The sequence below is a fragment of the Pelodiscus sinensis genome, chromosome 13, assembly GCF_052426305.1.
Source record: "Pelodiscus sinensis isolate ZL-2025 chromosome 13, ASM5242630v1, whole genome shotgun sequence".
Lineage (NCBI taxonomy): Eukaryota > Metazoa > Chordata > Testudines > Trionychidae > Pelodiscus > Pelodiscus sinensis.
In genome coordinates, this window is record NC_143064.1 from 41,062,346 (window position 1) to 41,089,919 (window position 27,574).

Consider the following 27,574-nt stretch of genomic DNA (forward strand, 5'->3'; position numbering starts at 1 on the left):
GGTCCTCCAGACCCTGGTCGACCATCGTGGACAGTTTTCGGACATTTGTGTTGGGTGGTCAGGGCGGGCACACGATGCCCGCATCTTCAGGAACTCGTACCTGTACTGGAGGCTTCAGGCAGGAACATTTTTCCCCCATCGCCAGTTTGCGGTTGGGGATGTGCACATGCCGGTGTGCATAGTGGCTGATGCCGCCTATCCCCTGATGCCGTGGCTGATGAAGCCCTACACCGGCCAGCTGGATGCGAGCAAGGAGCAGTTTAATGCTCGCCTTAACCGGGCTCGCAACCAGGTCGAATGTGCGTTTGGCCGTTTAAAGGGCAGATTCCGGTGCTTGCTCACACGCCTCGACATGGGGGAGACCAACATCCCCGAGGTGGTGGCCGCGTGTTGCGTCCTCCATAACCTCGTGGAGAGGAAAGGGGAGGCCTTCCTACCAGGGTGGGGAGAGCTGCTGATGCCCAGGAGAGGCTCTTTGCCCAGCCCCGGACAGCTGCCTTCCGCCAGGCTCACCGGTCTGCAGTTGGCATCCGGGAGGCCCTCCGGGAGCAATTCTCCAGTGGAGGCCACTGAGTGCACTGAGGGGCTTCTGCCTGGGGACTGGGCCCTGGCCCCCAATAGAAGCTTCCCTCCACAACCCATCTCCTGACCCAGTTTGGACACATCACTTACACCAGGGTGTGTTTCAAAATAAAATGTTCTCTTTACTTATTTATAATTTTGTACATATTATCAAACAATGTTGCAAACATAACAAAAAAATTTTTCATTTTTGTTGTTGCCAAACTATATACAATAAAGAAACAGTTCGTTTAACCCTTTGTTTGTGCTTTAACTGGGGTGATGGGGGTGATTGAAACCTGGAGGGGGGAAGGGGACTGGAAACCTGGAGGGGGGAAGGGGACTGGAAACCTGGAGGGGGGAAGGGGATCAGGTTGAACGGGACTTGGCAGATTTCCCTTTCCTGCCTGGGCCTCGTGTTTGGGGTGCTCCCCGGCTACGGGATCGGGTGATGCACCTGTTGGTTGGCTGGCTGCTGGGGGGCTCTTGGGACGTGGAAGCCTGGGGGAGAGGAGGGCCAGGGGGAGAGAGGGGCTGGGGAGGTAGGGGTCTGGGGGAGAGGGAGGTCCAAGGGGGGAAAGGAATGCTGTTGTGGAAGGGGGGTTTGGTGGGGTGGGGTCATGGGGTGCTGGAGGAGCAGGACCAGGCACAGCAGCAGGCAAGCCACTGACCTCCCTCAGAGTGGCATACAGCACCGTGCGCTGCAGGACCAGCTCATTCATGAGCCGATCATGCCACCGCTCCTCTGCCTCCGCCCTCTGTAGCAGGATGGCGTTCTGCTCCTGCACAGCCTCGACGTGCTGCCGGAGGATGTCGGCGTAGACACGCCTGTGTCTGCGGCTCCCATGTCTCCGAGATGGAGATGGAGGTGGGGCTGGGGTGCTGCGGCCCTCTTCCACGGCTGGTCCGGCTGTGGAGGAAAAGAAGAAGACACAATCAGTCCTATAAACTGGACTCTGTAGCACTTACAATACTAACAGGATGGTTTATTAGGGGATGAGCTTTCCAGGGCCAGACCCACTTCCTCAGATCAGAGTAACACGGCTACATTTCTATCACAATCAGTCATGTGTGCAACAGCTGTCCTCTCCCTTGAGACAGGGGGAGCAGACATTCTGAAGGTCACACTGTGTGTGTGTGTGTGACCTGGGCATCAGCCTGAGCATGACAGGTTTCCCTTGTGCATCACCCACTGTGCACCCACCCACCTACCTCCCCCCCCCCGGGTGTGACACAAACTCACTGTACTCACCTGCTGCTTCCTCTCCCGCGCCAGATGACGCCTGGGAGGCCTCAGAGGTCTGGGTGACTGGCTCCAGGGTGAGGGTCACTGTCTCCTCGCTGTCCTCCTCCTCTGGGACCATGTCCCCGTCTCCAGACTGCTGTAGCTCCCGCTCTGGAGCGTCCACCACCGGGTCTGCCAGTCCGGACTGCACGAACCTCCGTGGTGTGCGTGCTTCTGCACTGCCACCCAGGATCTGGTCCAGCTCTGGGTAGTAGGGGCAGTAGTGGGGTGCTGCCCCAGACCGGGAGCTCTCCTCCCTGGCTTTGGCGTAGCCCTGCCGCAGCTCCTTTACCTTGGAGCGCACCTGGTCCTGGGTGCGGGGGTAGTGGCCCTTCTGGGCCAGGGCTTCAGCCATGCGGCCATAAATTTCGGCATTTCGCCACCGGCTTTTGAGGGCCTGTAAGGCCTCCTCCTCTCCCCACAGCTCCAGCAGGCTCTTTATCTTTGCGCCGGACCAGGATGGTGCCCGGCGCTTGGAGCCCTTGGCTGGGTCCCCAGAAGGCTCGGTGGAAGGGCCAGGACGCTCTTGGGGCTGGGACATGCTGCAGCAAGGTCGCCGTGTGCTCTGGCTCCTTGTCTGCAACAAGTGGCTGTGAGGGTGCGCCTGTCCCTTTAAGGAATGGCTGCAGCCAGGAACCACAGACGTGCAACCCATGGCCCAGATTGTCCACCAGGGCTTCTTCCTGGAGGCCAATAATTTCGAAAGAAAGGGCTCCCCCCGTACAGACTCACGTTCTTTCGACGGATCTCCCTCGAAAAAGGCGTTCTTCCTCGTGAAACGAGGTTTACCGCCGTCGAAAGAAAAGCCGCATTCTTTCGATTTACTTTCGAAAGAACGCGGCTTGAGTCTGGACGCAGGGGAAGTTCTTTCGAAAAAAGGGTACTTTTTTCGAAAGAACCCCTGAGTGTGGACACGGCCCTAGTGCTGTGTAGATTCTTATTTCGAAATAGGGGGCCTCCAGGCCTTCTCAGGGTGCCCTGGTGGTCACTCTGAGCACAACCAAGAAAATTCCTCTCCCTCCCTCACTGCCCGGAGCCCTTAAAGGGGTAGACTCTGGCCACAGTACCTGTGCCAGCTCCAAGCCTGCCAGCCCAGAGTCAGAAGTTGGTGCACCTGACCCAGTGGCCCCAGCATGACCCAGGCAGCCAGTGCCAGCCTGCCCTCCACCGCTCCCCAGGACAAGTCAGCCAGCTCCCAGGAGCCTGCCAGGGGACAGAAAAGGCAGGCACCTGCATGGTCCAGTGCAGAGATCAGGGACCTAATTCAGGTTTAGGGGGGATGCCTCCAACGTCCATGATCTCCGCTCTAAATGGAGGAACACAACCATCTACAGATGGATGGCTGCCAGCCTGGCCAGCAAAGGCCACATGCAAACCCAGGAGCAGGTTCTCATGAAAATACAAGGTGGTAGCTCCCAACCAGGGGCAGACCCAGACCCTGCCCCTATTTTGATGCTGTGGACTGCATCCTGGGGGGTAGGATGGTCCGTGCCCCCCAGGTGGTCATTGACCTTGGGGCAGTGCTTGCTGCCTCCTGCTGCTCCAGCCCCTGTTGCCTCCCCAGCTACCACTCCTCCTCCCACTCCTTCTCCCCCTCCCACTTCTTCCTCCCTGCCCTCCCCATGCCCCCAGGGATGCTGAGGCCCCAACACCTGTGGTGCTGGGAGACAGTTGGGCCGGCAAGACCCCCAACCTTGAGCCCTGAGCTTCTTCTCCCCCTTCCTCCCCTTGCCTCCCCTTGCCAGCTCCCTCCTCCCAAGTCTCCCCCCCCACAAACACACACTCACCCTCTCTCCTCCCCTCTCCCATCTTCTTTCCCCAGTCTCACATCAGTTTCATTCTCCCCCCTACCCCAGTTTTATTCAATAAAGAGGCTTTGTTGTAATGAAAACCTGTGTCTTTTATTGTACAGCAGGAAGGGAGGTTAGGGAGGGGTAAGTGGAAGGACATGAGGGAGAAATGAGGCACAAGCCCCCAGTGGGGCACACCAGCGAGACTGTTACTGCCTGCAGAACGTGCTGCCAGGCTCACAGCAACACGTCCAGGAGAAGCACCAGAGTGCCCAGGGGTGGCTCTGGCTCCATACTGCAGAGTGCTGTGATGTCCTGAGTGAGGGCAACCAGAGCACATAGAGAAAAAAAATGCCTAACTGTCCCTTAGCAAGGTAGGTAAGCAAGCAGGGAAACCTTAAAACTGGCTGTTGGAGCGGGGAGGGTTCCATTTAATCAGCCTCAGGCAGCAGCCACACAAGGTAATTCCTGACCTGATGCCCTGCCAGAACCAGTTCTGGCTGGCCTTAAATGCGATTCAGCATCCTATCAGTGTGGACACTCTATTTCAAAATAGCAAAATGCTATTTTGAAATGCATTTTGTGTCTAGAAGCATTATTTTGAAATAAGCTATTCCGAAATAATGCTGTAGTGTAGACATACTGGAAGAAACTATAAAGGAAGACATTAAAACCTACATGTTTATTCACTGTTTTTGGCCACTTTAAGGTCTGGTGAAGTAGCTCATGAGTCCAGTAAAGCAGGATTCTCATGTCTAGTCAACCAATTCAAAGTCAGCTCATGTTCTTCATGATTGAAAATAGTTACCATTACTGACGTATCCAAAATGAAGGCTATGGTTTCAGAAGGATTCCTCCAGGACATGATGACCATTACAATGTCCATGTTTTTCCTCATTTTTCAAAGAGGGTTTGAAAGCTAGGCCATTTGCAGAATGGGCATCAACTTTTAACCACTGACGAATCTAGAGGTGGCCTTTAGTTCCCAGAATAGGGGTTAGTAATACTGGCCAATAAAAACCCTTCTGCGGGTGAGCAGGAGCAGGTGAGCCAAGGAATGACAGCGGGAGTGGAGGGGAACTAAATGGGTGCTCCCCTAGCATGGCACCCTGGGGAAACAGCTCTCTCCCCCCCCCCACCCCACTATTCAACTGGAGCTTTCTGTTCTCTGAAGCTTTCCCAAATGTGTTCTATCTTCTGGCCTCTGGCAGCTCTCACTTAACAATCTCCTTATTGACCCTGTTTCAATTATATAGCCCCAGTGCTCTCTCCTACAACCCAGTTAGGAGGCACCTAATGAGTCACACAAGCACTGGATCCCACACTCTCTGAAAGAGGCGAATTACCTTGTGATACCTACACAGTAAAGTGTTTTTAGATGGGATTTTACTTAGTCTATGGGAACCTGGGTCATTAACATTCTGACATTTTTAATCACAAAAATAGACTGCTAAGTATTTCTAGACCTCATCAGTCCCTCTTTTCAGTCAGTGCAGGATTCTTCCCCAAAGTATATTTGGCAGCATTTTATAGAATGTAGTGCTAATCTTTAATAAATTAATCAGTAAAACTCATACGGGATAGCATTTCAACCAGAAGCTGCATTGCTTATGTACCAAACTAAATTGATCCAAGAGGGGACATTAAAGAAATAAGATGGTACAGTAAAACTCCGATGGTCCAGCATCTGATGGTCCGGCACTCCTGATGGTCCGGCACCATCAAGAACCCGGCACCATCAGGAACCCGGACCATTTGAGCTGCTCTGCCCCCAGCTTCCCCGATTCAGCCGCTGCTAAAACTGATCAGCGGCTGAATCGGGGAAGCCGGGGCAGAGCAGCTGGAGTGCTGCCGAGTAGGTCCTGTAGCGCTGCCCCTCGGGGCTGCGGGACCAACCCGGCAGCACCCCAGCTGTCCCCGATTCAGCTGCTGCTGAAACTGACCAGCGGCTGACTCCAGGAAGCCTGAGGCAGAGCTGCTCTGCTCCAGCTTCCTGGAATCAGCCCCTGATCAGTTTCAGCAGCAACTGACTTGGGTACACCTGGGACAGAGTAGCTGGGGTGCTGCCGGGTTGGCTCCCGTAGCACCGAGGTGCGGTGCTGCAGAGACCAACCCAGCAGCACCCCAGCTGCTCTGTGCCAGGCGTCCCGATTCAGCTGCTGTTGAAACTGACCAGCAGCTGACTCCAGAAAGCCAGGGGCAGAGCAGCTCTGCCTCGGGCTTCCTGGAGTCAGCCGCTGATCAGTTTCAGCAGCGGCTGACTTGGGGACACCTGGGATAGAGCAGCTGGAGTGCTGCCAAGTTGGTCCAGTAGCACCACTCCTCGGCGCTGTGGGACCAACCCGACAGCCCCCCAGCTGCTCTGGTCCAGCTCTGCCTCGGGCTTCCTGGAGTCAGCCGCTGATCAGTATCAGCAGCAGCAGACTTGGGGACACCTGGAGCAGAGCCGGACTACTGGAAGGGGGGGGCTATAAGGGGTCTGGGGTGGCATCCCCCCCCCCACACCAGGCCCCTCAAATCCCCTCTTCTGAGAGTCTGGCATATCTGATAATCTGGCAGCCCCTGGATCCTACAAGTGCCGGATTATTGGAAGTTTACTTTACAGACAAGAAACTAAGTATACAACATCTCATTATAAAAGAGCAAGGAGATAGCTAGTGAAAATTGAAAAGTACCAATTACAATTGACAAAAAATTGATTTTTTAACATAACACACAGTTAATTCCTTGCTGCAATATTTAAACTAAGGGTGCATCTACACCTTAAACTTGAAAAAAGATATGCAATTTGTACGATGCAAATTGTGTATCTTATTTTGAAACGATTTCAAAATAGCTTCTTTTGAACTTTGGTGCGTCTACACAATGCCAATTTCAAAACAACGTGCTATATCTAGTCATCCCTTATCCCTCATGCAACAAGGTTTACTGGGATGGCAAAAAAGCGTGCCTGTTATTTCAAAAGATATTTCAAAATAACCGGCAGCTTGTATAGGCAGGGGATAGCTATTTTGGGATACCTATGGTATCCCAAAATAACCATGCAGTGTAGATGTACTCTGAGTGCTAAAATGAAGTCCAACCCTCTTTTGAAATTGTTATACAAAATAAGAAAAGCAAAGATCTCAGAAAATGTGTTTGTCTACATTTGTTTTAATAACTGGTTTTTAAGTTGGCTGGCAGAACTGAAAGTAAAAAAAAATAATTTCAGGTTGAATTTAACATTTTGTTCATCTTGAACAAGATGAAATTAAATGAAGTTAGTGGGCAGAAATAATTTAGTGAAGGTGATTTGAATGCATGTAGCTTATTGGTCTAGGTGTATGACTCTTGCTTTCTATTTGAGCCGTCTTGGGTTCCGAGCCCAAACATTAGCCTTTTGATTTAGCTGGGATTGGTCCTGCTTCTAGGAACTCATGACCTCCTATGATTCTATGACTTGACTCTACTAGAACAAAAATACATATTTTACAGTTAAAAATGTTTACAGGTTTTTTTTCCCAAAAACTTCTCTTAGCTCTAGCTTTGTTGTAACCAGGGGAGCCAAAACATTGTTTAAAAGTAATTGGTTTACAGATCAGAACACACTTAGCACATTTACAGTTGTTTATCATGAACAAATTTGTACAGTATTGTTAACAATTATAAATAGACGGAGCTCTAGAAGGAGTTACTTACTGCCTTACAGTTAAGCTGGAGAGTGGCTGATACAGTTTCTTAGCCCAATAGAAGGAATCTTATACACGTCAAAAAGTAAGAGCTAAGAGTGCTGTTGATATATCTGGATTTTAGAGCTTGAAATATGACAGCCAGAACATATTTAATCTGATTCAAAATGTAATCTGAAAAATCAGATTTTCTCCCACAAGGAAAGAGCACTAAGATTGCCTTTCAATGTTAAGCTCCTTTTTCCTGCCTGGACTCTTGGATTATCTGTTTCTATTAACTTCATCGGAATGGCTCACCTGAATTGGAAAATTCAGCTGCGTACCATTTTCCACTTCCACAAGACACTGTGTTGCTCTCATCTTTTTCTTCTTTTTAACGTAATGACTTGTCCTCCAGATAGCTTTATTTCCTATATATTTACTGTCAGTGCCTGGTGGTTAAAAGAGCATCTACAATAACAAAACCATTATGATTTCCAGGCACTAATTCATGGAGATGTATCACTTGGATAAACATAAATCTAAAACCTTATTTCCAGAACATTGAACTAAATACGTTGAGCTTCTAAAGTTCATATTTATGTATCTCTGCAACTTCTGATTACATTTTAAAAATCCTGTTCTCATGAGATTCCTACCCCAAACATCTCATGAGATTCTTAGCCCAAATGTAAAGGTCTGAAAGGAACAAAAAAGAATAAATACTTCTAACTGAATCTCTGAAGTTCATGGATGAAATTCTGGTCCTATTAAAGCCCATGAGAATTTTGTCACTGACTTTAATAGATTTCACCCTTTCAGTTTTGGGTATTGCATTACAACAGCACAGCCTTTTAAATATGCACTGTGCAACTGGGCAAAATCTTCCCATGAAGTTTACTATTTTTACATGCAGGCCTATTAAGAGGGAAAAGGCATAGAATCATAGAATCATAGAATCATAGAATAATAGGACTGGAAGGGACCTCGAGAGGTCATCGAGTCCAGCCCCCCGCCCTCAAGGCAGGGCCACGCTCCGTCTACACCATCCCTGACAGATGTCTATCTAACCTGTTCTTAAATATCTCCAGAGAGGGAGATTCCACCACCTCCCTTGGCAATTTATTCCAATATTTGACCACCCTGACAGTTAGGAATTTTTTCCTAATGTCCAATCTAAACCTCCCCTGCTGCACTTTAAGCGCATTACTCCTTGTCCTGTCCTCAGAAACCAAGAGGAACAAATTTTCTCCTTCCTCCTTGTGACACCCTTTTAGATATTTGAAAACCGCTATCATGTTCCCCCTTAATCTTCTTTTTTCCAAACTAAACAAGCCCAGTTCATGAAGCCTGGCTTCATAGGTCATGTTCTCTAAACCTTTAATCATTCTTGTCGCTCTTCTCTGTACCCTTTCCAATTTCTCCACATCTTTCTTGAAATGTGGTGCCCAGAACTGGACACAGTACTCCAGCTGAGGCCTAACTAGTGCAGAGTAGAGCGGCAGAATGACTTCACGAGTTTTGCTTACAACACACCTGTTGATACAACCTAAAATCATATTTGCTTTTTTTGCAACAGCATCACACTGTTGACTCATATTCAACTTGTGGTCCACTATGACCCCTAGATCCCTTTCCGCCATGCTCCTTCCTAGACAGTCGATTCCCATCTTGTATGTATGGAACTGATTGTTCCTTCCTAAGTGGAGCACTTTGCATTTCTCTTTATTAAACCTCATCCTGTTTACCTCCGACCATTTCTCTAACTTGCTAAGTTCATTTTGAATTATGTCCCTATCCTCCAAAGAAGTTGCAACCCCTCCCAGTTTGGTATCATCTGCAAACTTAATAAGCGTACTCTCTATCCCAATATCTACATCATTGATGAAGATATTGAACAGTACGGGTCCCAAAACAGACCCTTGAGGAACTCCACTTGCTATCCCTTTCCAGCAGGATTTAGAACCGTTAACAACAACTCTCTGACTACGGTTATCCAGCCAATTATGCACCCACCTTATCGTGGCCCTATCTAAGTTATATTTGCCTAGTTTTCAATAAGAATATCATGCGAGACCGTATCAAATGCCTTACTAAAGTCTAGGTATATGACATCCACCGCTTCTCCCTTATCCACAAGGCTCGTTATCTTATCAAAGAAAGCTATCAGATTAGTTTGGCATGACTTGTTCTTCATAAACCCATGCTGGCTATTCCCTATCACTTTATTACCTTCCAAGTGTTTGCATATGATTTCCTTAATTACCTGCTCCATTATCTTCCCTGGGACAGACGTTAAACTGACCGGTCTGTAGTTTCCTGGGTTGTTCTTATTCCCCTTTTTATAGATGGGTACAATATTTGCCCTTTTCCAGTCTTCTGGAATCTCCCCTGTCTGCCATGATTTTTCAAAGATCATAGCTAAAGGCTCAGATACCTCCTCTATCAGCTCCTTGAGTATCCTGGGATGCATTTCATCAGGACCTGGTGACTTGCTGACATCTAACTTTCCTAAGTGATTTTTAACTTGTTCTTTGTGTATCCTATCTTCTAAACTTACCCTCTCTCTGCTTGTATTCACTACGTTAGGCACTCTTCCAGACTTCTCGGTGAAGACCGAAACAAAGAAGTCATTGAGCATCTCCGCCATTTCCAAGTTTCCTGTTACTGCTTCTCCCTCCTCACTAAGCAGTGGGCCTACCCTGTCCTTGGTCTTCCTCTTGCTTTTAATGTATTTATAAAAGGTCTTCTTGTTTCCCTTCATGCCTGTAGCTAGTTTGATCTCATTTTGTGCCTTTGCCTTTCTAATCTTGCCCCTGCATTCCCGTGTTGCTTGCTTATATTCATCAGTTGTTAGTTGTCCTAGTTTCCATTTTTTATATGACTCCTTTTTTATTTTGAGATCATGCAAGATCTCCTTGTTAAGCCAAGCTGGTCTTTTGCCATATTTTCTATCTTTCCTACACAGCAGAATTGTTTGCTTTTGGGCCCTTAACAACGTCCCTTTGAAATACTTCCAACTCTCCTCAGTTGTTTTTCCCTTCAGTCTTGCTTCCCATGGGACCTTACCTACAAGTTCTCTGAGCTTATCAAAATCTGCCTTCCTGAAATCCATTACCTCAATTTTGCTGGTCTCCCTTCTACCTTTCCTTAAGATCATGAACTCTATTATTTCGTGATCACTGTCCCCTATACTGTCTTCCACTTTCAAGTTCTCAACTAGTTCCTCCCTATTTGTTAAAACCAAATCCAGAACAGCTTCTCCTCTGGTAGCTTTTTCAACCTTCTGAAACAGAAAGTTGTCTCCAATGCAGTCCAGAAACTTATTGGATAGCCTGTGCCTCGCTGTGTTAGTTTCCCAACATATGTCTGGATAGTTGAAGTCCCCCATCACCACCAAATCTTGGGCTTTGGATAGTTTTGTTAATTGTTTAAAAAAGGCCTCATCCACCTCTTCCACCTGGCTAGGTGGCCTGTAGTAGACTCCTAGCATGATATCACCCTCGTTTTTTACTCCTTTTAGCTTAACCCAGAGACTCTCTACACGGCTATCTTCTACATTCATCTCCACTTCAGTCCAAGTGTGTACATTTTTAATATACAAGGCAACCCCTCCTCCCTTTTTTCCCTGTCTGTCCTTCCTGAGCAAGCCGTACCCTTCCATACCAACATTCCAATCATGTGTCCCATCCCACCAGGTTTCTGTAATACCAATGATATCATAGTTGTATTTATTGGTTAGCAATTCCAGTTCTTCCTGCTTATTACCCATACTTCTCGCATTTGTATATAGGCATCTAAGATACTGATTTGATCTTGCCTCCCTGTTGTGCCCTGACCCTCCTTTCTCCTTGCCATTATAGGCCGTAGTCCCCCCCCACTTCCAACCCATCTCCCAGTCCCGCACATGCAGCTCTTACCTGTGGGCTTTGCTCACCTGCCCCCGTCGAACCTAGTTTAAAGCCCTCCTCACAAGGTTAGCCAGTCTGTGTCCAAACAAGGCCTTCCCGCTCCTGGAAAGGTGAACTCCATCTCCGCCAAGCAGTCCCTCCTGGAAGAGCACCCCGTGATCAAGGAAGCCGAATCCCTCCTGGCGACACCATCGTCGCAGCCAGGCATTCACCTCCAGGATGCACCTCTCTCTGCCCGGGCCCCTACCTTTGACAGGAAGGATCGAAGAGAATACCACCTACGCTCCAAACTCCTTCACCTGTACTCCCAAAGCCCTGTAGTCACACTTGATCCGCTCAGTGTCACACCTGGCAGTATCATTTGTGCCCACGTGGATGAGTAGCATGGGGTAGTAGTCAGAGGGCCGGATAATCCTCGACAATGCCTCCGTAACATCTCGGATACGGGCCCCTGGCAGACAGCATACCTCTCGAGATGAGCTGTCAGGGCGACAGATGGGCGCCTCCGATCCCCTCAGAAGAGAGTCTCCAACCACCACTACCCTACGTTTCCTCCTCGCAGTGGTGGCAGGAGACTGCTCAACCTTGGTGGTGCAAGGCCTGGTCTCCTCCACTGTGGGGGGTGACTCCTTGTCTCCTGCAGAAAGTAAAGTGTAATGGTTATGTAACAACACAGTGGGAGGGTTAGGAGCAGGGGTGGAACACTGCCCGCTGCCGGAAGTAACCAGCTGCCAGTGCTCACCCTGCACCACTGCCTCCTCTATAAGTGGCTGGTCAACAATCCCACATCCTAGGACAGTGACCTCCGTGGACTCCACAGGAATACTGTCCAGGAATTCCTCATGGCTTCGAATGCTCCTCAGCCTGGCCACCTCCTCCTGTAGCTCTCCCACCTGCTGCCTGAGAGATTCAACCAGCAGGCACCTTTCACAATGGTTGTCTCCCCCAGCCTGGAGATCACTCAGTGGGAATTGCAAGCCACAAATACAGCAAGACCACATCAGGACCTGGGTAGAGGCATCCATGCTCAGGTTCTCTGTCTGGATACAGGCACAGGTGGAGGAGACAGGAGAAGTACTGGCACAAGCGCTACGGGTCTTCATCACCATCAGTCACTCCCTCTGCTCAACTCCCTCTTCAACTCCCCTGTCTGCAGTCCCCTGTCTGCAGTCCCCTGTCCGCTTCGCTCCCCTGGTCGCACTGCTCTGGCTTTTTAAAGCCTGCTTGCCTAGGTCAGGCCTGCCCCCTTCTGAGTCACACGGGGAAGGCTGAGCCTGAGGCTAATCAGAGGCAATCAAGGGAACAATGGCAGGCTCTCAGTCCCAACTGCCACAGAAGCTGAAACTGAAACTGCTAGCACTCCCTGGAATCAGACTCAATTCACACTTCAAACTGTAAAATTCAAACAGTCAGGCACACACACACACACTCACACCACAGCTTGTACTCTCACCGGGTAGCCTCTTCGGCGGTGGGGTCGCTTTGCTCTCCCTCTTCAACTCCCCTGTCTGCAGTCCCCTGTCTGCTTCGCATGTTTGTTACTTAGAAGGAAAATATTTTTTATTTGCTTTTTCAGATCACTCAAAAATTACAACTTCTAAAGGACAAAAATTAAATACTTCCAAGATTTCTGGCTCCTTAAAGTTTCCTCTATCTGTCATGAGAACTTCTATTGAGTAACATTAAGTTTCTCTTAAAAACACTTCCTTTTTGAAAATCAGAAGTAATTTTAAGAGGCAAATATATTCCAGTAAAGGATTTTATAGTACTAAACATATTCAGTGAGTAAATGAAGCACTTTTAATTCATTACCTATGTAGTAATGATAACACATGGATTCTGGGCAGATGTAATTATATATGTCAACAAACACCTAAGTTCAAAACATACAGACTACAACCAAATCACTTCTCAAGTTAACACTGAGGCCCTCTCCAGACTAACAACAGGTCAGGAAATCTAAGTCTAATTACTTGGCTCGCTCTCACTCTCCCACCGTTTCTTCCACCAATCACACATTAGAAAACACTTGTAAGTCTGATATTTTACAGACAGAGAAACTTCAACTAAAACATTTTCTTAAACTATTTAATAACTTAGGAAAATCAGATGTAATTGGATTCCTAGTTCAGTAATGTAGAGTATTGAAAACTGTATTAAAATTGTAATCTATCACTTTAAATGCTCATATTTTTAACCTGGTCTAGCTTGAAGCCTGGAGAGTCCAGAGAGAGCATGTGATCTGGGCCAATCAGCATCACTCACCAGAGAGAAAGCCTAGCATAAAGCGGAGTAAGTTAGGTCTCTGGTTTTAGTGAGCACTCTGCTTTCTCTCCCCCTCTCTCTCTCTTTCTCTATTTTGCAGGTCTTTTGTATTATCATTCTGAATTCTAAGAAATAGTGTTATGTTGTAACCTTCACCAAGAATACTTAAGATTTTACTCAATTCCTCCCTGTGTACAAAACTCATCACCTACTATTACTAATACCAAGCTTGTATAGATGAAAATCCAAATCCATTCTGTGTCCCATACACACAAACAGCTACCACTATCAAAAATAAAGAAAAGGAAAATGGGTCACTAAAATGCTAATGACTTCTTGTGATTTTTAGAGAATTTTTTTTCTTTTTTTATGAAAAGTCAAAAATTGCCTCTGAAAAATAGTTCTGATGTGCTCTAATAATATGTTGTGATTAGTATCCACCTTTCAAGTTTGCCACAAAGAGGATTCTGCTCCGATGCACACAGAAAGCTTATGAGTATTCAGGTAGAGAGAGAAAGAGAGAGAGAGATTTCCCTATAGTTCTAGACATATTAATTACAGCAAACAAGCTTAAGATTGATTCTACCTAGCCTAGGTTTGGACTTTGAGTGCCAGACTGATTAGCATCTCACATTACTAGAGAATGGCAATGCCCCAAGGCCTTCTCTAAAAGATGTCTTTGCCTTCTCTGAAGGAAATACATAGAAGCATCTATATTTAGAAATCCTTCCAAAACAAGATACTGCTCCACTACAAAATGTTCTTCTTTAGGGGAGATGATAAGGCCAAACACATAGGACATCCAGTTGTGTAGTTACTGTAGATGGCTTCATCCACTATTGGCAGGTGTGGAGAATGGTATAAGGGCCTATACAGAAAAGAAAAGAATTCAGGGTGACTGTTGGGAGCTTTGACTATTTACTTTGCAGTTGAGGGGGAAGATATAAGAAATGTTATTATTAAGGTAAAAGTTGGACATGGATTCAATGTCTTTAGCCGGTCTCTATGACTTCTTCGGGTTCAGTTTTCACAGCACTTGGACTTCAGCTTCAACCCCAGGCAGTGAGGCTCTGGCTTTGGCCCCATTGTGACCATACCCCGATTCTCTCTCCCCTCCCCCATGACTGTTCCATTAATTTTGCTTAATTGTACCATGACAAAATCGTATCTATAGTTCTTTTACCAAAAATATATTGCTCAACCGAGGAGAACCAGAAGAGCCCATCTGTCCAGTATATTTCACCATACCAGCAAAAGATTTTCAGAATTGGTTTTCTTCAGTTAGGGGTCTCTTAACCTATGATGGAGTTCCTAGTCCCCTTTTAGTGGGTCCTGCACTGGGGAAGGGGAGGCAATGGAGGCTGCTGTGAAGCAGCCTCTGTCCATGGCGAGCCCAGGCCAGCCATGGGTAGAGGCTGATTCGTGGCAGCAGTCCTTGCCCACGGTGGGCTCAGGATCACTGCAGGCAGAGGCTGCTCTGGCAATAGCCCCTGTCCGCGGTGGCCTGGGACTGCCGCAGACAGGGACTGCTTCCTGGTAGCAGTCCCTGTCTGTGGGGGGGTCCCACCCGGGGGGGTCCCACCCCCATTGATGGGGCAGTTACCACAGCAGCTTCTGTCTGCAGCTAGCTCAGGCCACAGTGGCCTCTGTCCAAAGGGAGCTCAGACTGCTGCCACCTTACATTGTTGCCTTTGTATCTCCTAGCGGACCAGCTCCTGCCTGGCACAGCATGATCTGATGGAGAGGCAGCAGTGCGGGATGGAAGGGGGCTCTCTGGGAGTGGTGCCAGATTGCACTGGCTGCCAGCCCTGCCCCCAGGGACAACGAAATAGTTGACTGACCTCTAAGGATTCATGCAGTTAGTCAACTAATTAATCAAGTAACCAATAGCTAACATCCCTATTATAAAGGCAGGATCTTGTGATGTGCAAAAGGTGTGAAGCTAAATTGTATGCATGTACTTCTTTGTGTCCTTGCTGAATGGGATAGCAAGTCTTCTGAGTAGACATGGGCCCACAGAGCAGCCAATGTATGCTTGGTTGCTTTGGGGGCTCCATGAGACCATTTGCTTTTTTCACATGTCTGCAATTTCTTTCTATTTAAATGGCTCCTCTGATTTATTATGGGGTAAAATTTGGCACAGAAGGTTCTACTCATTTATTATTTTGTTCCTCCAATTCAGCGATAATATAAGAAGGTAGCCAAATAGAGATTTATGCTTCTATAATTAAATTAACAACTTTTTTGTAGCCAATTAGTCTATAATGGGGAAAAAAATAATTTTGGTATATCGAAAAAAGTTGTGTAATGTCTGAAATACTGACATTTCAATTTTCTGCAGTGCATGATTAGTGTATTTTTTTCTCCCCTCTATGTTTTGTAAGGATTTTTTTTATACCAGTGCACACCAGAATTATATAATTACACATTATAATAACTGATTACATATATTTACAGTAATTACATAATCACATGCAATTACATGAATTATGCAAACAATAGACCATGTAAAATAGCACTGAAAAACAAGAAGATTTTCATAAATAACATTATGCTTTTGAGCAAAGAAAAAAAAAAGGGATTTACCATTAACATTAAAGTTGTAGCGCCAAAACACAAAGCATGTTTTGTCTAAGTACTGAAAGGTTTTAAACTTGATTATGAAGATGGTGTACTGAGAAATACTTTGGGATATATTTGTTCAAATAACATATGTAGCTTTAAATCTAAAGAGTAAACAAATTAGAAGAAGTAGAGAAGGGATCTACTAGGGATATGGGGTAAAATTTTCAAGAGTGCTCAAAAGAGCAGTTAGGTGCTTATGTCACTTAAGCACCTTTGAAATTTTACCTACAGTGTAAAAAACATCAAAAAACAATGCATTGCCAAAGTTTTCTAAAGTTTGGCAGAAATCATTCTATTTATTTACAGTACATGCCTGTCCATTAATCCAAAGCACCATTGAAGTTGCTCCCAGATGGAACCACCTATTTTGTTTCCTAGCTCTGTGCGCAGCTCTTGAAATGTCTAAAATAACCAACAGATTGACAACAAAATGCCAACCTCTGTGTATTAAAGAGGTGGCTGGTCTAAATGTCAAGTCACTTTGGTTCTTATGGACAATGATCTCTCTCTGCCCCATCTTTATTATTGTTGTTGTACATGTTTTGGGTGAAGGGGTTCAGAGCAAACCATTTGAAAGACACCTTTTCCATTCCCCCAAAGGAAAACCATCACTCAAGGAAGCCAGTGTGAAAACCAGGAAGGCATTGGGAATTTGGGGTACTGTCCTGTACCCTTCTTCTCTCCTTGCCTCTGAAAACACACCAGCTCAATTTTTACGTCGGTGTCATTTTATTTAAAGTGTTTATTTCTGGCCTTCATGTAAGGATCACAGCTACTCACTGGGCAATAGCAAGGCAGGATTCTTTATGCTGGCTCCCCTCCTCCAAAATGGATCAGTCCTGTATTGGAAGTCACAGTTCTAATAAAAGTAGTTCAGTCTCTCCATGCCCATGCACTCTTTGGCTACGTCTACACTGGCATGATTTTCTGAAAATGCTTTTAACGGAAAAGTTTTCCATTAAAAGCATTTTCGGAAAAGTGCGTCTAGATTGGCAGGACGCTTTTCCAGAAAAGCACTTTTTGCGGAAAAGCGTCCGTGGCCAATTTAGACGCGCTTTTCTGCAAAAAAGCCGCGATCGCCATTTTCGCGATCGGGGCTTTTTTGTGGAAAACAGAACTATGTTCCATGAGGAGTAACAGTAGTTCAAATTAGAAAGCCTAATTCGAACTACCTACTCCATGCCGCGTGTAGCCGCAGGCACGGAGTCCGCACTAACGGGGATTTAAAAATGGCAGCGCCCGGCAAGATGCAAATGAAGCCCGGGATATTTAAATCCTGGGCTTCATTTGCAACTTCGGTTGCCTACATTAACCACCCTAGTTCGAACTAGGGTGGTAGTGTAGACATACCCCCTGAGACCAGCTGGTATGCCAGCACGAGGTCATGTGCTCCTCCCTTACCTTGATGATGGAGCACATAGCTTCATCCATTGGAATGGGCCACCAGCCACCTCCCAGCCACCTCCCTCACCCCATGGCTTCCCCTTCTAACCTCTCAGGGGCCACTGGGGCCCCAGAACATGGAGTAGGAGGACCTTTCAGGCAGCCAAGGCCTCCCAAGCTAACTGCAGCATGCAACAGTCCCATTCCCATCCCTGAGCCCTCCTCCTCTCTCCTCCCTTCCAGGTTCTTTCCCTAGTCCCTCCCCTGTTGTATACCCCCCTAAATAAACAGTCTTGTTTTCAAAGAAGAGGCTTTTTTTCTTTGCTCTACAGGGGAATGGGGAAGGTGGGAAGTGTAGGGAGGAAAGGCACACAGAAGGAAAGCAAGGACCCATTGTAGAGAGACACAAGGGAAAGTCTCAAAGGTAGCCTTGGATGAAACTCTCCCTCAAGGCCTTTCTGATGAGCACAACCCCTTGATGTGCTTATCGAGTGTCACTGGTATCCAGCTGATCGTAAGGCCTGGACGGCCATTCAGCCTATGCCACATTAGAACTGTGGTTTAACTTTCCTCTAGACAATTTCATGAATACAGGTCCCAGTTCCTAGTCCTTGCTCACATATTGCTGCACTTGTAGATTCAATAGCTCTCCATAAGAGCAAAAGGTTCCACTGAAAAATCAGAATTCACATTAGAAAAATCAGAGTAATGGAACATATCAAGACCATGACAATCAGCACAGTGTAATAATGGATGAAGACAGCAATGTGTTTCAGTAACTAGAAGATGTTATTTTTCACATTCGGCATGGGGGATGGAGTGCGGGGAGTCCATTAATTCAATTAAACTGAAAAAAAGTCATAGCTGCTGGGGTCAGCTTTCAACTTTAGCAACTGTTGCTTCTGTTCTTTACCTGAATTGGCTCTCTGATATTCAAAAAAAAACTTTTTTTTATTACAGGTAGGATACTTACTGTTCAGAGATTCAGTTGCAGAAAAGTTGGACTTAACCTCCTTAATTATGCTGTTCTCATGCTACCTTTTTATTTAGTAAATGACAGCACTGCTGAAGGTTTAATGAGCTGTGAATGACTATACAAAATGTATGGGATCACAAATCTTGCTGTTAGTAATTTACATGAACAGTTACACCTAAGTGCCAGATCTGTGTCATGATCCATTGCTAATATACTCTGTACACTCTCTCACAAAGACTGGTTGGAATATAATTATTTTCAAGCCAAGTCACTAAACTAAACCTGTCCTTTCTGGTTTTCCTCTAGCTGAGCCATTCTTCAGTGCACAGGGAGAGCACACAGTATTTGGAGAACAAAGTGAACTCTCCTCAGGTTTTAACATTTAGAACATTTGATATTTCTGTATTGAATAAGCCTTCTAGCACATTAAGAGTTGTTTTGTTTATGAGAACAATTACATTTAATCTATTGGAGCAGATTCAGCTCAGGGGGATAGTGGCTGCCACTACTGTTCTTGCTAGTGTGGGGCGAAAGGGCCTTTCAGGAAGTCTATGTGCTTAACATTTATGGTAGTCGTCTACTAGTTTATAGAACCACACCACCAAAAGATCTGAAAAGGCTGTAAATCACTTTAGCTGGGCTAGCTTTTATAGCATATCTCAACATGGCATTTAATCTTATTAATTAAGAGAAGTACTTTGGTGCAGTTCCTGAACTGCAGCTCAAGAGATCTGGGCTCCATTCCCAGCTCAACCAGTCACTTGGTGTGCAAGACCTTAGGGAAATCGCATCCCCTTTCTGGGCCAGTGTTTCCCATTCTGTCATCCATATATCTTCATTATTTTAACTAGACTTTTTTGAAAAAAGGACTGGTTCTCACTATGACCTTGTCTAAACTAGAATTTAAAAGGTATGTTATTACACTGACACTATGGGTGTGTCTAGACTACAGGGTTTTTTTTTCAAAAAAGTGGCCTTTTTTCAAAAAAGCTTCCCCTGTCTCTAGACTGCTGCTGCATTCTTTTGAAAGTAAATTGAAAGAACGTGGCAGTTTTTTCAACCGTGGCAAACCTTGTTTTATGAGGAATAACGCCTTTTTTCAAAAATGCTCTTTCGAAAAAAGGCGCTATGTAATGCAAACTGTGCTTTTTCAAAAGAGAGCATCCGACTGCCTTTTTTGAAAGTACTGGTTGTAGTCTAGATGCTCTTTTTCGAAAGAGGCTTTTTTGAAAGTATCTTTCAAAAAAGGCTCTTTCAAAAGAGACTTGCAGTCTAGACATAGCCAATGTCTCGACAGCAAAGAAAAGTTGGAAAAAGATATGCAAATTGTGAACTGTAGTTTAGATATCTTTTTCCGCTTTTCTTTCGGAAGAGGCTTTTTCGAAGTATGGCCCATCTACACGGGGCCAAATTTTGGAAAAACCTCCTCTTTCCACACATCCCTTCTTCCTCATACAATGAGGATTACAGGGATGGCAAAAGAAAGGGTCTTTCTTTTTTGGAAATTATTCCAGAAAAGCAGATGCGTTCCTTGGATGATAGCTTTTCTCTGCAGTGTAGACATAGCCTGGATTATCTACTTCAGTCTAACTAATTTCTTTTACTGTTTGGGTTCAGACAAAGCAATTAGCATGTACTAACTTGGTCAAGTTAGAAATTAGTTTCCCCTGTAAGTTTTATTATGCTCAATATAATACATTCTTACATGCACAATTGCTTTGTTTTGACTAGAGTTTAAGAAGGTTTTTATTGTTTAGTGTTTTTATTCAAATTAATTATGCCAGCCCGATACTACACCTTCAAATCTTTATATATATGCAGATTAAACATGCCCTAGTACCGAGGGCCCTGGTCTAGGATCTGATATTCGTTTTTCTCTATTCCACTTAGTGCATTGATAAAATTGAGACTGACAATTCCAACTAAAGGTATTGCTGTATCTAATATGAATTGAAAGGATTTTATAGAAGACCCTATTTGGATTCAGAAATCGTTGTTATAACTTTGCTAGCATTAACTGCTGGAAACACCCGGTTGTGTCACATCATTGTAATTGCTAAGTATATGACAGTTGGGCTTATCTGGAACAATTTGCAGAGGATTTTTTCCCCTTTCACAATGACATTACCACCATTATTTTTATTTAATTCATTAACTGAATAATGTAGACATGACAGATGACACAGGGAACTTGTAAAACTTGACACGAGATAGTTGATGCTCCGACGTGGCCGGTTCCTTGGCTTAGTATTCCATAAAAAAGAAAACACCCTCACCACCATCTCCACTTCTGTACAGAGGCCCACCAACACCATGCAGAGACATTCGGTGAAATCCATTGGCCTATGGATTTCTGTGAGGGTTCTGCTAGTGACTTCCATGGAAATAGAACTCACCCATTGTGTCAAAATACTAGCTACTGGATATCCTTACAGAACATTGATTTTTTTTTCTTTAAAGGTCACCATCTCAGATGCTTGTTGGCATGGCAAGGTTTGATAGACAACTGTCATTGCAAAAAGCACTACCATTTTGTACTCTAACTGCCCCTTGTCAATCCTTAGGTGTGCTCTAAAGTGTCCCTAGGTCATGTAATATAACATTAATTCAAAATCACACTCATCTAGTAGATTTGCCAGTTCCTACAGGCTTAAGACCATAGCTCAATAGAACATAGATATAATATAAAAAATCTGTCATATTACTTTAGATGTAAATTCATTGTTATTTACATAGTTATTCCTTAACAAAGCTCTGTTTATGTTCTGTAAGATCATTTGTTCTATAAAGAACAGCAGTAAAAGAAAAGCAGACTATTAAACAAATAGTTAAATGTACCAAACTATTAAAAAGAGGTCTCTTCTTTCAAGTTTTCAAGTAAGTCCAAAGCCCTCTAGTGCTTAGGAAGTGGAATGAGACAGGTAAAGCTAGGTATAGGACCTGAAGAAAATCCATCTAGCCACTCACATTCTGCAGAATTTTATTCATAAGAGGATAAACCAAGATACAAGACAAATCAGAAAAATAAATAATTACTACTAACGTAAAACAACAAATCAAAGGTGCAATGACCTATTCCATTTCTATGCACTATTCCCAGTGGCCATTAAGGTAAACTGCCTTCACTTATAGTCCTTAAATGAGTGCTGACGTATCCAAGAGGGGTAGCCAAGTAAGAAGACTCCCAGTCAGACAGAAGCAACAACAAAAAAAAAGCGCATTACAGGAGAGTGAACTATTTCATAACCATAAGATGCTTTTGCTAACTTGGTATGGACCAGCATTTCATAAGATAATAGGCTTCTTTGTTCATCTATCCCCTTCATTTCTAAAGTTGTAATGCCTCGTAAAGTTCCAGGCTACAAATGCTAATAAGAAGACTGCTTGGGAAAAAAATGTCACAGAATGATTTACAAATGCAGCATAATTTAACCAGTTGATTTAGCAGGGACAAAACCATCAGTCATGAAGTGTCTGCTTCCCAAACCATTGGATTTGAGCCAAAATGGCAATGTGCCTCTGGCTACAAAATCATTAAACTTACTATAAAATTTGGCTGCAGTTGAGAATCATTTGCTGACATATGAGGGAACCTAAATATAAAAACCTAACATCTTTTCTTAAGAGGGGTGATGCTGACATCTGTCATGCTGGTCATGCTTGAAAGTGTACGCAGCCTAAGTCCACCTCCCCACAGGGCAAATCCAACGCAAGTCTGGCTCAGCTAAGGCATGGCCCCATAACACTGGCAGATGCTCTACTGGCAGAATAGTCATGGCAGTAGGAAGAAGAAAGAAAGGATGTGAAATGTTATCAGTTGCCTTCATTTTTCTGGTACTCATGTTTATTGTCTATTATAAGACGGAGTGGCTGGAAGTTCCCCATAACAGAGCAAACTGCCCCTTTTAAGGACCAGGGAGCAATCAGTCCTGTTCTGCAGAGAAGCCAGAAGGTAGAAGCTCTGAGGGTATGTCTACACTACAAAGTTAGTTCGAACTAACGTCCGTTAGTTCGAACTAACTTTCATAGGCGCTACACTAGCGCTCCGTTAGTTCGACTTTAATTCGAACTAACTGAGCGCTTAATTCGAACTAGGTAATCCTCATTCCACGAGGATTAAGCCTAGTTCAAACTTACTAGTTCGAATTAAGGGGTGTGTAGCCCCTGAATTCGAACTAGTGGGAGGCTAGCCATCCCCAGGTTTCCCTGGTGGCCACTCTGGCCAACACCAGGGAAACTCTATGCCCCCCTCCCGGCCCCGGACCCCTTAAAGGGGCACGGGCTGGCTACTGTGCCCGTGCCAGGTGCAAGCCTGCCAGCACCCAGCCAGCAGACCCTGCACCTGGCACAGATCGAGCCACCCACCCGATGCCCCCCAGCCTTCCCCCTCTTCCCGGGACCAGGCTGGCGGCTCCCAGGAGCTTGCCCAGGACCGCAAGAGGTGGGCACCCGCCTGAGCTAGTGCGGACATCGTGGACCTTGTCCATGACCTCCGCAGTAGGCACAGGAAAGTGGCCGGCTAGAGCAGAAGAGCTGCCAGTCTGGCCACCCAGGAGCAGGTGTGCATGAAAATCAAGGTGGTCCACTGAGACCCCCGACCCTGAGCCCTGAGCTTACAATGGCCGTACGGGGTCAGACTAAAGGTCCATCTAGCCCAGTAGCCTGTCTGTCGACAGCAGCCAACCCTAGGGACCCTGGAGGGGATGGACCGAAGACAGTGACCAAGCCATTTGTCTCGTGCCATCCCTCTCCAGCCTTCCACAAACCTTGGGCAGGGACACCACTGCTACCCGCTGGCTAATACCACTCCAGGGACCCAACCTCCATGACTTGATCTCACTTCCCTTTCAACTCTGTTCTAGTTGTAGCCTTCACAGCCTCCTGCAGCAAGGAGTTCCACAGGTTGACTCTTTGCTTTGTGAAGAACAACTTTCTGTTACTAGTTTGAAGCCTGCTACCCATTCCTTTTCTTTGGTGTCCTCTAGTCCTTCTTTATGGGAACTAATGAAGAACTTTTCTGTATGCACCATCTCCACCCAACTCCTGCTTTTAGGGGGCGAGGGTTATTCCTCCAGAAATGATGTTTAACAGGTAGTTTGAAATATGGCTTTATTTTGAATGCCTGTTTCACTGCCTCGTGTAGACGCGGGCAGTTATTCCAGGCTTGTAAATTTCAAAAATGGCACCCAGCCGGGAAGATGCAAATCAAGCGCGGGATATTTAAATCCCAGGCTTGATTTGTGATTCCGAATGCCTACATTTGCAGCCCTATTCTGAAATAGGCTGCAAGTATAGACATAACCTGAATAAAGAAAACTTTTCAAACATATTTGTTGTATAAAAAAGAAGGGTAAAAAGGAGGGCAAAAAAGAGAGGGTTTTTTGCACATATTAGAGCATTTTTGTCACTTTTGATCTTGATGACTCTAACTAACCTCTCTCAGGTCAGGCTCTTCCCATTGTGCGCCTGATCATTTGGTTAAGATTTAGCGTGAAAGTATATCACAGCAAGCAGAATTTACCTTTTGCCCTTCCACTGTACCTTTAACTTTCTCAACAAAGAAAGCTAATAGGCCACTACTATTAGTGAAGGACCTTTTCTCACTGGACTTGAGATTCTCAGAGTTTTTTTATTAGATGCTCTTCTGCTTTGTGACATGAGAAATCCATTCTTTCCTCCCCAGTCTGCCTAATGATACATTTCTTATTTTGTTATAATCTGATTCCATACCAAAGGTATCTTTCTCACTCATTTTATTATGTCAGATGTTGTCCTCCTCTTTTCTATTTTCCACCAATGGTATCCAATCAAAGGCTTTGACATCTGTACATTTCCAAACCACTTCTATCTTCTTTCTCTGATCATTCTAAAGAGGAATTGAAAGAACCGTGAAATTTATAACACTTCATCTGCTGTAATATGGCTGGTGTAGAGGGATGAAAGTTACCGAGCCATGTAAGCAATATGCTTTTATTGCTGATTGCCAACCTGAGAAAAAGACATACATAAGATGCTCTGTCAAACACTTAATCATTTATTCTATGCTATTAATTAGTAAGAAATATACAATATTATACAATTGTAAAACAATTTGCAGCAGGCATTACACGTAAAGGCTCTGATTATTTGTTACCCCCCATTATAGCTGGGCTACTTTTTACCAAAACTTTCCTTAGATGCAAAAACTTGTAGAAATACAGTTCCTAGTAGAAACTCAGTTTGAGACAGAGGGTTGGGAGGGTGTTGGAGAGGAAGTAAAAAGTCTGTTTCACACGTAAAATGAGCTGGTTATAAAGGAAGATTCATGTAAATGAAGCATTCTCATTCTGTTTCCAAAAATTATACTCCAAATAATGGCAAGTACTCTTCGGGCTAGTGTGACTGTTTTCAGATAAGTCAAAGGCTTTATTTGGGAGTGGAGATTAAGACATTAATGTAATAGAACCTGAAACCAAACACAATTAACTCACCTTCTTAACGCTTGATTTATACTCTTTTATTTCATTTTGTTCAATGACCCAGTCTTCCTGCCTCACACACTTTTAATTTCTCCACGTGCTCTAGATGTAATAAGAATTATTGACTGGAAATCTTCAATGTCAAGTGGCCCATTGAGTTTGTACTGTGAGGCAGTAAACATTGGGATTAATCCCAGCTTTAACCCTCTGGTGTAGGGAGGTTTTTATATTTTGAGATTAAAGTCAAATGCTCTTAGGCATTTCTTTTGCAAATTAAGCATTCAGATCAGTGGGCCCAATTAAAATGATGCCACAAATCAGCAGTAACAAGAGTACACTGACCTTCTGGGTTGTTCACAATACACATGTTGCCAGCACAGGTACACTTCTTCCCATAAAAGTATTTAATTACAATTGCACTTTGAAAGAAGTGATAAACATCCAGTTTAATATGATGCCAATTACAGCACTGCTCTCTCTGTCGATTTCCTACTGCAAAGCAGTGAGAAAATTACACTAAATTTCTCAGATATTGTCCCCTATTTTAAGGCTATTTGGATGAGATGCAAAATTTGATTCAAAGTACTTCTACAAATCTCTCTTGATGGATATTTATATTTTCCTGTGATTCCCATATAGAGGAAATCCTGCATGCATCAACTCTTCAGGTTTGTCCCTTAGATAGTACTAAAACAGAGGTGAAGTCTTCCTGGCATAAGTGATTGAAGACCCAACCATTTCCAACCAAAAAAAAAAAGTGTAAAAATGAGTTTCAGATTCACTCCCAAGGTATGCTTGGCAGAGGCTTTAATAGGGAAACACTTCCAAACACAAATAATTTATAGTTTTTGGCAAGAATAATCCAAGCTCATTACTATTTGTCAGCTATAAGCTAAGTAAAATTACCAAATTTAACATGCAATTGCTCCAAAACATATAATTAAAATCAGTTAAAATGTGAAATAGCAGTCGTATATTTGGGGGCTAATCCAAAACCCAAGACAGTTGAATTTCTTTAACCAATAAACTTTTCAAGTGTTGTCTGTATTTTCCTATGTTTGGGTATGTCTACACTGCCTCCCTAGTTCGAACTAGGGTGGCTAATGTAGGCATGCAAACTTGCAAATGAAGCCCGGGATTTAAATATCATTTGCATGTTCCCAGGCGCCCCCATTTTTAAATGCCCTGTAGTTCAAAATACCTGCCCTCGGCTACACGTGGCACGGACTAGGTAGTTTGAATTAAACTACCATTAAACCTCCTGTGGCTCCTAATTCGAACTACCTAATCTGTGCCGCGTGTAGCCGCAGGCAGGTAGTTTGAATTATGGGGTATTTAAAAATGGCAGCGCACGGGAACATGCAAATGAAGCCCGGGATATTTAAATCTTGGGCTTCATTTGCAAGTTCAAATGCCTACATAAGCCACCCTAATTTGAACTAGGGTGGCAGTGTAGACATACCTTTAGTGCCTTCTTACTTCTGTCTACTTTCCTTTCTATTCTAATTCCAGGTACAAACAAACAAGCAAACAAAAAGAGTGTCTACACTGCCAGTCATTATTTTGAAATAATGGCAAGATGGAGGACTTCTTACTCTCACTCCTGTAACCCTCATTTCATGAAGAGTAAGGGAAGTTAAGGAAGAATACTCTTCCTTCAACTTCCTGCTGTATAGACAGAACCAAAATCCAAATTAAGCTACTTCGACTTAAGCTACATCGCTTAAGTTGAATCGCTTAATTCAACGTTAACCCTGCTGTGTAGATGTGTCCTGATAGAATAGACTTGCTCTGGAGACCTTTTGAAATGCTGTTGTTTATCAGATGAATGATGACATACTTAAAAAAAATATTTCTGGCCTCTGCACAAATAATTCACTAACAAACCATCACAGAAAGCTAATGAAGAGACATGAAAAAGTATTTTCTGCACAAACTATTAGACCTATTCAAGTTGTGAATGTACCCTGTGATTTCAGTACAATCATACCCTAAAAGATATACACTGAGCATCAGATCACAGCCTAAGAATGGTTGGAAGGATACTTTACTTCCCCACCTATGCTGCAGCACTTAATCTTCAAAGAATTTTATGGATGTTCAAATGGGGTGAAATTAAATGGGAGTTTGTGGTATTTATACCAGGGTTGACTTTTATATATATATATATACAGAGTTGAAAGAGGTATTAGGGTATTCAGGGGGTAGCAGAGCTAGTCTGCTACCAAAAAAACAACAACAAATGATCTGGTAGCACCTTAAAGACTAACAAAACATATAGATGGTATCATGAGCTTTCGTGGGCACAGCCCACTTCTTCAGATGACCAGAGTTATGAGTTTGGGATGTGAACACTCAAAATAAATAGGAGAGTGGAAGGGGAGGGAGAGGAAGAAGGAAAGTGGGGGGGAGACAGCATCAGTAAATATTTGGAGAATGGGTACTTAAACCTAAGCAGATAAAAATCATAGTTAATAGATAGATTCCCATGTCAGGAAGGATACTACTCAGAGAGCTGTCAGCACCTTCAATGGTTGTTAAATTGGTAGTGTCCCAGCGAACCTTCATCACCACTGAGTCCATTAGCATGTGAATTGAATTTGAGGATGAACTGAAATTCCAAGGCTTCCCTGTGGATCTGGCTTGTAGAGCTGGTTTGTGACAAGACAGCTA